At 39.9% G+C, this 13017-nt stretch overlaps 1 protein-coding gene across 4 annotated transcripts in view; it reads left to right on the forward strand.

Annotated features, from left to right (window-relative positions):
• Positions 1-4755: 4755 nt before the first annotated feature.
• The window catches only part of akap6 (A kinase (PRKA) anchor protein 6), a 303452-nt gene continuing 295190 nt past the window's right edge, over positions 4756-13017 (forward strand). For all 4 annotated transcript variants that reach the window (XM_052026999.1, XM_052026993.1, XM_052026990.1 and 1 more), the window contains exon 1: positions 4756-4818. The gene's annotated coding sequence lies outside the window, so the exon portion shown is untranslated. The remainder of the gene's footprint in view (positions 4819-13017) is intronic.

Consider the following 13017-nt stretch of genomic DNA (forward strand, 5'->3'; position numbering starts at 1 on the left):
GTTGTGACCTTGCACCTTATTGCACTACAGTTTCTCTGTAGCTGTGACACTTTACTCTATTGTTATTAGTTTTACCTGTAGTACATCAATGCACTCTGTACTAACTCGATGTAACTGCACTGTGTAATGAATTGACCTGTAAGATCGGTTTGTAAGACAAGTTTTTCACTGTACCTCGGTACAGGTGACAATAATATACCAATACCAATTTACCATTTGAAAATAGCATACCTGAATGTTTCCAGAATTATGGTATTGTGCTGCATGTACTGTAACCTTGTTATATTGAGGGACCAGTTCCTACTGCCATTTCAGGACCTCCTTTTTGATTACCAGGCAGCAAAATATAGATGGGAGGTGGGGAAGCGCAGCACAAAGAGGAAGAAGATCAGTTTTGGTATCAACCATGAACGACCCTTGGGGCCAGAAGTTTTGGCGAACATGTGATCTGAGAATGCCTTATCTGAATCACTCTTATCTCAAAAACATCAACAGTCCTGCACTTTGTATAAGCAAGGTCCTCACTGCCACAGCCAAGCTGCCTTTCTTCATTCCACCACTTAGGAACTGCACTCAACAATCTCTTGTTTGAAACATCATTGACATATCCATGAATAGTAACCTTATTTCAACAGTGCTTCAGATTTAATTAGCAGTTGACAGGAATAATTAAGAACCACAATTGTGCAATCCTCTAGGGCCTATCATATGTGTTTGTTGACTTGTCCCAATGTTCCTGTGAGACGTTGCCCAGGTGGATACAGCTTGGGAGGTGGGGATTGCAGAGCTTCTATTTGAGGATACTGCTGATGAGTATGATGGCCAACCTCAAACAGCCTGAAAGCCTGGACACTGACTGTAACTTGGGTTGGGCTGTGTGGATGGGCAAGGAAATTGTAAGGAAAGGTGGCAGGAGATGCAGGAATCCCATGAAGACAGCACCTGAGCATATTTACGTAGCTGCACAGGATAGTGTCCAGAAGCAATGTGCAGGCCCCTGCCAACAGATCTGGAAGATAAGATGGGAGCTTTGAGTTTTTGTGGGATCACCCGTGAAAGTTACCAAAGCTCTCAGAAGAAACTCCATGCCACACAATGTTTTTCATGCTTCATGCAAAGACTGACACAAGTCTGAGCTGGACTTCTGTATGAACTCAGCCACTTGGTCGGTTTTCTCTCAGGCTGTCTCTGCCCATCAATCTTCTTTACTTGTAAATGTGGACTGGGACCTCTGCAACAGGGGTAGAAACGTTTTTGTTCTGCTGCAAACTAGCACATTACCTCCCATGGTCTTTTCCTTCCTGCTTGGTGATTCACTTTGTAATGGCTTCTCTGGCTTACTCTCCCTCAGAGCTGGAGAAGTTAGGATCAGCCTACATTTTCATCACAGCTGCCCTCTCCTTCCTGTACCAGCACAGGGCCTTGACATTGTAAGCACCTGATGAGAAAGGGGCAAAGGCCAGCTCTGAAGTAAAGAATGATGAGCAGTTTGCTGTGCAGAAGTGAGCAAGGAAAAGAGGATAAAGTGTGATGGTACCCTATAGGACTGCTCCAAACTAAAGACTCGCTCTCTACCTGCCATCTCCAGGGTATTCTTCTTGCGTGGGGAGAGGTTTTACTGGGTGGCCTCTGGTTTCTGTGCCGATTGTCTGCTTCCACATGTTATTTGTGATCTCTCATGAAGGAAAATCTGCTTATGACAGCTTTCTGAACTGCTTGGAGAAAGTGCTGGCCGTGGTCAGATGGTGCTGTGGAGTGTACCAAAGTGGAAAAAGTGAGATAAGGTGCAGGTGGACCACTGTCAGTGGGAGAGTGAAAGAAACCTGAAATTGGGAGTGGTGTGAGGAATTAAACTGTAGGTGTGAGGAGTTTAGATGAGAAGTCGGAACCATAGCTTGAGAACTTTGGATTTTGAAACTTTTATCTTGTGTTGAAGTCATGTGTCTGGATGTGTGCTTCTTGCATCGATCTTCTTAGTGGTCTCTTCCCATTAGTGACTGATATATTAACAAAAGCCTTTTTGGCTCCTGGGGAGTAATTAAATGTTTTATCTCGTACCTTTTTCACAGTAACAAGCCTTAAACTTTTCCTGAGAATCTGCAAGCTGACCTGCACCAGTCCTTCCGTCGACAGAAGATTGCACCTTTTTTTTAAGTGGTGGTGGCTGCCTTTAAGTCAGAGCTGGAGATATTAGATTCCAGGCATTCCCAAACAGACAAATAGTTATGAAAGAAGGTTTATCTTACACCCCTGACCCATTGTAATGAGGGCCCAGCAGTATCCTCACATGGTCAATGTTCTTGCAGGTTAACAGGTATCAGTGATGCACTACTGGTTCCCTGGTGCATTGATTTTTGGGATCTGATTCAATTTCTAGGTCTTTAGGGTTTGTTCGGTGTATAGGTATTTTTATTGAAATGCCAGTTTAAAGATGTTAACCGTTAGGTTAAAAACACCTGACCTGTTGAGAGTACATTAATTCAGATTTTTCTGTAAAATAGCTGAACTTGATGGCACACACCAAATGGTAGTACCCATGGTTCTGGAAGTGGCTGTCCATGATGAACTGCGCCTCCATAAACTGCAGTGACATTGCTTCGCTGCCCTTTTGAATGTAAGTACCATGAGGATCCTGTACCAATGCTGTAGAAACAGACCAAGTGCATCATAAAATGATGCTTGGGACTGCTTCAGTCCTGTCTGTACATTCAGATGATGTGATAAGACTTATTTCATATCTAACAAGCTTCCTGAACTGAGAAATAGTTTTTACATGGGTGAAGTCTTTTTCTTTTGGACTTTTATTATTTTCGGACATTTAAAAAGATACTTCGTAATCTTTTTCTTAATCATTTATCACTATTTCTTAATCTTTTTTCCCCTCTTTATTTTGCTTCCTGAACCTGATTTGACATTGTATTTACAGCTTTGTCACTTGATTTAGACACTGCATTGTTCATCACTGGTTCTTCAGTCTGATTTGGTTAAGGAGCTACACAGTTGGTTGCCTCATTCACATGGGTTCCAGATGATCTGTAATGTTTAGATGTTTGGCCTTTTTGAATGTTTGACATTTTTCTGTATAAAATCCGATGGAAAGTCAAACACCACCCATCGCAAAATCTGAGCCATTGTTTCCTGGAAGCAGAATAACATTTTTTGTAAGAAAGATGTCACTTGCTTCTAGTTTCAGTTTCCTGGCTTGAGTGCTTGGACTCATGACTGTGAGCAGATATATTTGCAATATGTACAACAATACATTGATAATCATTACATGTTGTACACAAAGGAAAAGAAAGTCAGGTGGGTGAATAACAAGCAACAGAAGGGTAGTGGCCTGAAAGTGGCTTTATCACTACAAGTACACAGGCAATTTATGAATATGACTGAACAAATCACCCAGCATTATTGGCTGCATTGTATTTTATTCCGAGAATGTTAGTTGTTAAGTTGGAAATCTTGTGATGCCAGCAAATGATCACCTTTGTGGATTCTGACTATATGACAAGTGATCATAATTTTTGTATGATTTTTGTTAGACATTATGTTTCCAAAAAAATCCAATCAAGTGAGTCACTTCCTCCTTCAAAAAATGAGCACACTGCTGAACAAAGCATACTGTGTGGTGTCCAAATAAACTGTGAATACCAAGAAAAGTAGACATGAGGGTAGAAACTATTGAATTTAATAATAAATTACAAAGTTAATCAATTATACGAAATATGTTCAGAGAAACTTGCAGAAATACCCTTCTATTCTTCCTTTGGCAAATCTCATTGCTATGATTGATGTAGGGTTTTCTGAAGAGTCCTTGAATATCATTTTCTAGCAGTAACCACTGAGCTGTTATTTGTGGACTGCCACTGACTATTGTGCTGTAGGGCAGACCCTGGATGCTGCGTGGACCTTGATACAGCTTACCTGCCCTGATTCGTGAAATATTTAGAGGCCTTGGAAGTATCCAGGCTGACAGACTGATGTGCTGGAGTTAGTGGGTTGTATCACAGTGACTGATTTCCCTGCTCCTCCTGACCTACAGTATTGTAAAACGTACTTTTTAGGTATGTCTTCTGCAGTGCCATTCCGTAAATCTGAATAGAGGCAGCACAGAGTACCCCACGTCTGCATATGTTCCAATATCCCATGTGTGTCATGGGATATTGGTTTGTATATAAAGATGGCTGACTGTCTGCAGCTGACGGGCACCCCCATTTCCTTGCAGCATGACAGTATGAAATCACCTGTGTACTTGTAGTGATAAAGCCACTTTCAGGCCACCACCCTTCTGTTGCTTGTTATTCACCCACCTGATTTTCTTTTCCATTGTGTATAAGAAGCAGCTGATGTGCTCCTGCTGATATATTGAACGGAGTCAAAAGTTAATATGTAGCCCCTAATATCTTGGAGACTAACTTGATGTTTTTGTTAATTAACAATGTTCCTTTTGACATATGAGAATCCTTTCCTCAGTGCTTAGTTCAGTGCTGCCCTTTTTCTGCATACGTTCCAAATGAAATGTTCCAGCTTGCCGAAAGCCTGGTGCTGTGAAGCAGATCCTACTCAGTTCTCTTTTTATAGAAAACTGCCGTTTGCAGCCAAATTCAGACAGCCCGTTGAGGGACCACCTTGTTCTAAGTGCCAATGGGCCTGCAGTAGAAATTCGCAGCACATCTCAGTTTCTATAGCAACAGTCTGTCCCATAATGAGCTGTATCATCTGACTGATGTCATAGCAGCATGCAGCAGGTCAAACGAGGCACCTCCTAGCGCATCCTACAGATGTGAACAAACCAGAAGGAAGATGGCATAAAGGGAAAGGGTGAGTTCTTTACCATTTAGACTTTCTTTTTAAAAACAACAATTGGTGATAGACATAGATCTCAGAATTAAACTCTGTGGTGCGGAGAAAACGCCTACACAGACTTTCTTCTTTGTGTTTGGCAGTATTCAAATCTTACGAGGGGGCTGCCGCATCAATACATTGTACTCTGCAGATCGAAATAAGATGAAGGCCTAGGCTTCTGGTGCACAGGCTCCAGCATTTTATTTTTGTTTTAACTTTTAGTTTTTAGAAAATATGCCTGAACAGAATTTGCAAATGACATAATAAGGCTCCATATGTTGAACAATGTAATAATGCATTATTAATGACACATATAATTAAGACAGTATTTTCACACACTTGCAGAATCGTGTATTGTTCATTCTAGGGGAGTAGCGTAGGCATAAGCTTTCCACATACCAAAGGGCCTACTATTTGATTGCGATCTCTATCATTAGTTGTAAATTTATCCTTTTGCCAAGAGCTTAATTTTAATTTGCTTCTACCTTCAACTGCTTTTCCATGGCATTAATTTCCACATTAGTTGATGCAGGTTAATATAATTTAAATTAAGTGTTGAACTGATTTTAAGGGATTAAAAATTCTCATTATAGTTCTCTGCTGAAGTACCTTTGTTCAAATGTAAGAAATACATACTTAAGATTTTCTACTACAGTAAGGCAAAGGTTCCTTTCTGTGCTACACCTAGAGCTGTATTTTCATGGATATATCTTCAGTATATTGTTAATATTTAATGTGAGGAGGAAGCACATCCAGACAAAATGGTGGCATTTTGTGAAATGAAAGGCATATAAAGACTCATTGTAAATGAGCACATATAAATATTTTACTGGCTTGTTTGGTCTCATCCGGCTGGGGAGATGCTTGAGTGCGTTAATCATTTTCCCTTTCATCTGTGCCTTGGGTGTTGTGATGACATTTTTAGTCATTCTGATTATGCATCTGTTATCCACCTCAACATAGACAACAGACCATTTTGCATTTGTGACAATGAAAACAGAAACAAAGTGGATTTTTGTCTTTGAAATCTTTTTAAAGTGCATTGTGTTTACTGACGGATGGTCCTTCCTTTCATTTCTGGTTGGTTGTAAATATTGTAGGAGTAGTAATTTAAGAGTAGCTGGCCTCAATCTGAGACAGTGGTTGTGATGCGGTGGCTGCTGGGAAGGGCGCGACGTCTGAGGAGACAGCTGGGGCACTGTGCTGCAAATGCAGTCTGTGGGTTAACCACTAGGGACTTGCTGCTGTGCTTTGATCTGGACTGCCTCATTTGTCAAACTGTTTGCTTATGCTGGGTTGGGCAGTTTCTTGTGGAGATTATGGGAAATTTGCAGATGGCCTCATTAAAATGGATAACTTGTTAAAGAGAACTATAAATTAGTCAGAATAAAATTCAATATAGCAATTAAGCTTTATTTTAAAAAATACCTTTTTAGTGGAACAAATACATTCCCAATGGACTTGACAGTGTATTTATACTTTTTAATGAAGAAAATTATTAGCTTATTCAAGTGTGTGTACATTAACTTTTAAATGTAGATTACTGATATAACTTTTGTACTGTGTACAGTAAATGGGGCTAAAATGGATAACCAGAATATGAAATGCGTGCATTTACTTTTGGAGGAGGCTTGTGTATTTACAAAGTAGTGAAATTCTAATTTACAGTTCAATTAATTCAGCACATTATGTTGAGACTTATTTTGAAAATTATCAAAACCCAATTTTGGCATTGCAATTACATCTTCCTTAGCCTGAATGATTCAGTAAAATTTAGTTGATATTATCATCTGCATTTGTTGTTCGTGTCGGGCAATGTACACTGGATTGAAGACCTGGTAGTGGATGGGTGTATAATGTAAAGTGCGTGCTCTTGTTCAAAGTTGATACTTCAGGTGAGATGAGTGCGTAAGGGATGTATTTAATTAAATATTTGGAAACAAACCAAAACAACTTTAGGAATAAAAGAAGCCAACTAGTCTTCTATTATTATTGGTTGATCTTGGTTGTACCTTCCAGTTCCTCATAAGATCCAACCATCTCTTGTTTCTCCAAATCTACATCAATTATTTCTTGATAGAAAATAATGATTCCTTATACCTTTTTAAATGACAATAGTTTAAGGCTTCATGATCTGGCAGTCAATAGACTCTCTGAAGTTCAAAAGTGATTGTTTCTGCTTGCATTTCCTGGTAATAATTTTGTTGTATTAATTATCTGACCTGTTGAGAAAAGAATCTGCTCTGTGTTTGGGTGGAAAAAGGGAATTTCAAATTGAAATGCAAAAGGCTGTGAATGCTGAGGTTCTGATGAAAGGTCCTGAAACATTAGTTGTATTTTTCTTCCTCGGATGCTGCCCGACCTCCTGAGTATTTCCAGCATTTTTTATTGTTATGACAAGCACAAGGACCTGAATTAAAGTGGCCATGTTTTATTATAATAGCAATTGCAAGGAGTGCTCAAGAAAGTGAAAGGAAAATCAACAAGATGGAAAAAGGGGTGGTTGGAAAAAATCCATTTGGAAAAATTACAAATGAAAAAATCTTTAAAGTTTAAAAAGATGTACTAATAGATCTGGTAATGTGAAATAAAGCAAAAAGTGTTCAAATTTTACATCAGATTATAAACTTTTGAAAAGTATAGATTAACATTTTAGTTTGCTTTCTATCAGGAACAGGAAATGTAGGCAGGGAAAGGTCCTTGATAGAACTGGTCATAGCTCGGAAGGAAGTAGAGAGCAGCAGATTTTGGTCTTCAGATTTGCTAAATACTTTCACTCAAAGGCAACCTGTTGATTTAGTAGTTTATTGTTGGGTTTTAAAAAAAAATGGAATTGCTTCCCATCTTGGATGTGCACCTTCTCTTGGAATCGAGGATGACTTATTTTCACTCTGGTTTTTGAGGTTTCTGAGGTGGCTAATGAGGCCAATGTGGGAACCACAGATTCTTCCACAGATGGGGCCAGTGATGACCAATGGGATGAGGGATGGATAGTTTGTGAAATGGCCTGCTCCTTCCGCTACTTGTGTGTTCTCCTCATGCATGCCTTGAGATTCTTAATACAATCCCAAATATTTCCCTCCGCTTTGAGTGATCATGGGCCAAAGATTGAGGATTCAATAGGATGTTGCATCTCTGCAAGGAGGCTTGTTTCCTCTGTCCACCTAGTAACCTTGGCCCATGAAGACCAGTGCTTGGAATAGTGTCTGTTTCGGTAGATTTTTATGTTACATAGATATTTTAACAAGAAGCTGGGCTACAAGATATGATCATGCTGAAAATCTGTGTAGGTACATTCAGAGGTCCAGTTATCAATACTGATGTTGCTGCTGAGTCACAACAGTGAATGAATTGCCAGAAAGCAGTGCAGCAATGCAATTTGTATCTCACTCTTTGAGTTATGATTTTCCATAATTTGGTGCTGACCAGATTAATGCATCTAAAGCACTCCTAGGCTTGTTATTACCTTACCTAATGTGAGTTGTAGCTCCCAAGTGACAATGCAAGTAAAGCCTGGTGGTGTATATATGTAGAACATGGCCTGCTCTCGACAGCCTACTCCACTGCAGTTTTGCAATCCTACTGCTTATTAACAGACTACATCCCCTACAGCTTATTGGAGAATACGAGGCACGTTTAGTGAATTTATTTGGGATCTCATGGTCTGTTATATTGTTTTGAATATTTAATGTTTGTCTTAGTGATAATATCTTATTGATAACTTGGGGTGTGGTAAAGGGGAATGTCATGACTTGGGTGGCATACTATTCCTTCACTATAAAAATGGCTCTTCCACTTATTAGCTGTGACCATTGGAACTATTTTAATGTCTCCTCAAATTCAGGAAGTAAGGGGTGAACCAACACCTTGATTCTGCAGCTGAATTATCTTCTATTTAGCTCTGAAGGTATGATGCCAGAAATGTGACCTTGCATATGATCTCTAAAATAGGAAATATCCCATGATGTTTTAGAGGTAGGGACAGATAAGTAAATAAATTAAATCTGCTGAAATTATGGGTTACTCATTTAAGATTTGCAAAATTTAATATTTATCCAAAAAGTATTTGCCTGTCTAACAGTGCTTACTTTTAACTTCCTGTATAAAAAGGACAGGAAAGAAGCAACTATTTAATCTGGCTTGACCTGTCTGTCTGGAGTGCAATCTTCATGCACTGTCAGTCCACCTCCTCTTATTAAGAAGAGACCCTAATTATCTTCTTTGTATTCCAACTCATAACAATTAGTTGCAGAAGAAACTCTCAAATGTGTAACCCTGTACTGGGACTGGGCCCCAGTTATACATTACCGAATATTGACAAAAGATTCCTTTTCTTTTGAAGTATAAGGACTGGTGTAGGATTATTCATTATTAAATATTCCAGTGAAATTACTTATTAGGGGTCTGTTTTTGGGTTTGAACACCTGTTTTGTCAAACATAATGTAACTTCCGTGCGTTTGACACTTTTAGTTTGAAATGCTTTTGGTAACAGTGAACTGTGCAGGTGGTACATTTGGATCTGTGTAAGAGTTAAAATTACATGAAGGGCTCCCATATATGTACAGTTCCATTTCTGACTTTTATTGAAAAAAAACTCAGTCTGGAATGTATAATCAAGTGCTAATCCAAATGACTTATTTTGACTCCTGTTAGGTAAATATGGAGCAAGTGTTGGAATTGGTAGGACAGACTTGTAGATAATCTATTACCATTTATTGTAATGGTAACATCTCTAGGAAATTTTAACTGTGCCATCACCTGCATTTAATCTATAATCCTGCCCCCCCAGTAACCAGTGGATTGCTGTTCACATGTGGAGGATAATCCTGGTTCTGGTCGAAGTGGGGAAGGCTATTTCCTTATCAGCATGTTGAACATGCAACAAGGACAACATCGTGCTGAATGTTCTACAGTGGCAAATAGCTTAACATTGAGAATATTCAGGTATAACCCAATGATGCTTAAATTTGAAAATAAAGATGATAGAATTGAAAATTAAGATGTTGGAGTGGAATTTAGCTTATTTCTGTCACATGGATTGGGACCATCCCAGATTAATTGTTTTAAAAGAAATGGCAGGCCAATATCATTGCAGTAGTGGAGTCTATTTAACTAGGAATTAAAAATCTGGTCCCACTCAAATTTATTCTGACAAAGGGCAAGGGTTCCCTGTACAAAATTAAATGCTTAAAACAAAAATTGAGACTTTTTAAAAAGCTTGTAATTAGATCTGCAGAAACAAAAAGAGCAATTAGGAAGAGTAGGAGGAGGCACTAAAAATAGGAAAATAACAAGGGATTTTCTGAGCATATAAGAATGAAAGGGGATGAAATAATCGATAAACTGAGATAAAGGGCCTGCCTTGCATTTGAGACCAAGCAAAAAGCTGTAAAGCTTAACTGCTTCTTGTTACCTTTTGCAGAGACAATTGAAAGTAGGGTTATTGAGTCTACTTTGTCATTGACAGCAGATCTGAGTGGCTGCACGTTGTGCATGCTGTAATGAGGATACTTCAGTTCTTTTCCATAACTCAAGGTTTTCCAGGCAATAAAGGACAAATGGCTGCCCACTATAAATACAACACTTTCACAATGTCATGCGAGCACCTGTGGGCATTAGAGCAAGGGTGGGGACACAGTTTGATCTACATTACAAAAGAGGACGTGCTTGTAGTCTTAAAACATATTAACATTGATAAATCCCCGGGGCCTGACCAAGTGTATCCAAGGATATTGTGGGAAGCTTGGGAAGAAATTGCAGGGGCTTGGCAGAGAAATTTACATCATCTTTAGCCTTGGCTAAGGTATCAGAAGACTAGAGGGTGGCTCTTGTTTTGCCTTTTTTAAAAAGGGCTGCAAGGACAAGTCAGGGAACTATAGATCAGTGAGCCTAACATCACTGGTAGGAAAGTTACTGGAGGGGATTCTGAGGGACAGGATCTCCCAGTATTTGGAAAGACAGAGTCAGAAAAGGGATAGTCAGCTTGGCATGGGAAATCATGTCTTACAAATTTGATTTAGTTTTTTGAACAGGTGACTAAGAGGATTGACGAGGGCAAGGCAGTGGAAGTTGTCTTCGTGAACTTTAGCAATGCCTTTGACAAGGTCCCACTTGGTAGGCAAATCTGGAAGATTAGATCACATGGGATCCAGGCTGAGCTCGTCAATTGGATACAAAATTGACTTTGTGGAAGGAGTCAGAGGGTGGTAGTGGAGGGTTGTTTTTCAGATTGGAGGCCTGTGATCAGTAGTGTTCCACAGGGATTGGTAGTGGATCCACTATTGTTTGTCAATGGTATTAATGATTTGGATGAGAATGTAGTTGGCATGGTTAATAAGTTTGCAGATGACACTAAAACTGGTGGCATAGTGGACAGTGAAGAGTTATCTAAGATTATAATGGGATCTTGATCAACTGGGGAAGTGGACCTAAGAATAGCAGATGGATTTTTAAGTGTGAGGTGATGCAGTCAAGTTAAACCAGGGCAGGACTTGCACAGTAAAGGGCAGGGCCATGAAAATTGTTGCAGAACAGAGACCCAGGGGTATAGGTATATAGCTTGCTTTCATCGGTCAGGGCATTGAGAACAGGAGTTGAGACATTGTGTTACAACTGTACAGGTTGTTGGTGAGACCACATGGAGTATTGTGGGTAGTTCTGGTTGCCCAGCAACAGGAAGGATGTTATTAAACATGTTATACAAACAAAATCATGAGGATGTTTCCAAGACTGGAGGGCTTGAGTTATAGGGAGAGGCTGGATAAGCTGGGACTTTATTCCCTGGAGTGTAGGCAGCTGAGGGTTGACCTTATTGAGGTGTATAAAATCATGAGGGGCATAGATGAAGTGAATGGTTGGTCTTTTTTCCAGGGTAGGGGAGTTTAAAACTAGAAGGCATAAGTTTAAGGTGAGAGGGGAAAGATTTAAAAGGGACCTGAGGGACAACAACTTCACATAGATGGAGGTGGGTATATGGAACAAGCTGCCAGAAGCTGTAGAGCTGGGTACAATTACAGTATTTAAGAGACATTTGGACAGGTACATGGACAAAGTTGGGCTGAAGGTCCTGTTTCCATGCTGTATATCACTCTGGCTCTTTATGCCTGTGTGTGCCAAAGGCCAGAGGGAGAGGCCACAAAGTGCTTTGAGGTGGGGACACTGGGCAAGAGGTGAGGCTGGGGGCATAAGACAGGATGTGAGGGGCATGTGAACCAGAGAAGGAGTGTAGCTTAGGGAAGCAACTGAGGGGTGGAACATGAGAACACAAGAACGAGCAGGCCCTTCAAGCCTGATCTGCCATTCATCAGGATCATGACAGATCTTCAATCTCAGTGCCATTTCTAGCTCTTGTATCTATTAATTCCCTCAATGTCAAGAAATGTATCAATCTCTTTTTTTTGAATGAATACCCCCCAGTGACCTCTGCGGTAGAGAATTCCAAAGGTTCACCACCCTCTGAGTGAAGAATTTACTCCACTTCTGTCCTAAATGGCCCACCCTTTGTTCTGAAACTGTACCCAGTGATCCTAGATTTCTGTTAAGTGAAACATTCTCCCTGACTCTAGCCTGTCAAGTCCTTTAAGAATTTTGTAAGTTTCGATGAGATCTCCTCTCATTTTTCTAAGCTCTAGAGAATACAGACCCAGTCCACCCTCTAGCAAATCGTCACTGAACTTCTTTCTTGGATAAGAAGCCCAAAACAGTAAACATAACTCTGGGTGCGGTCTCACTAAGGCCTTGTACACTCTTATTCCTGTAATCAAATCCTCTCGTAATAAAGGCTAACCTTCCATTTGCTCTCTTAATTGCTTGCTGGCCTTCAGTGACTTGTGTGCAAGCACTCCCATGTCCCCTTGAAAATCGGCAATCCCCAATATCTTATCATTTAACAAGTACTGTTTTTCTGTTACATGCACCAAAGTTGATAAATCCACATTTGTCCACAATTTACCCCACTCACTCACTCATCCCCTTAAAGCCTCTTGATATCCTCCTCCATACTCGCAATCCACTTAGTTTAGTATTGTCAGTAAACTTGGAAACCTGACATTTGGTGTCCTCAGTTAAATCATTGACATAGATTGTAAATAGATTGGGCCCAAGTACTGATCTCTGTAATACCTCACTGGTCATAGCCTGCCAACCCAAGAAGGATCCCTTTATTCCCACTCTGT

The sequence above is a fragment of the Pristis pectinata genome, chromosome 1 (genome assembly GCF_009764475.1).
Source record: "Pristis pectinata isolate sPriPec2 chromosome 1, sPriPec2.1.pri, whole genome shotgun sequence".
Classification (NCBI taxonomy): domain Eukaryota; kingdom Metazoa; phylum Chordata; class Chondrichthyes; order Rhinopristiformes; family Pristidae; genus Pristis; species Pristis pectinata.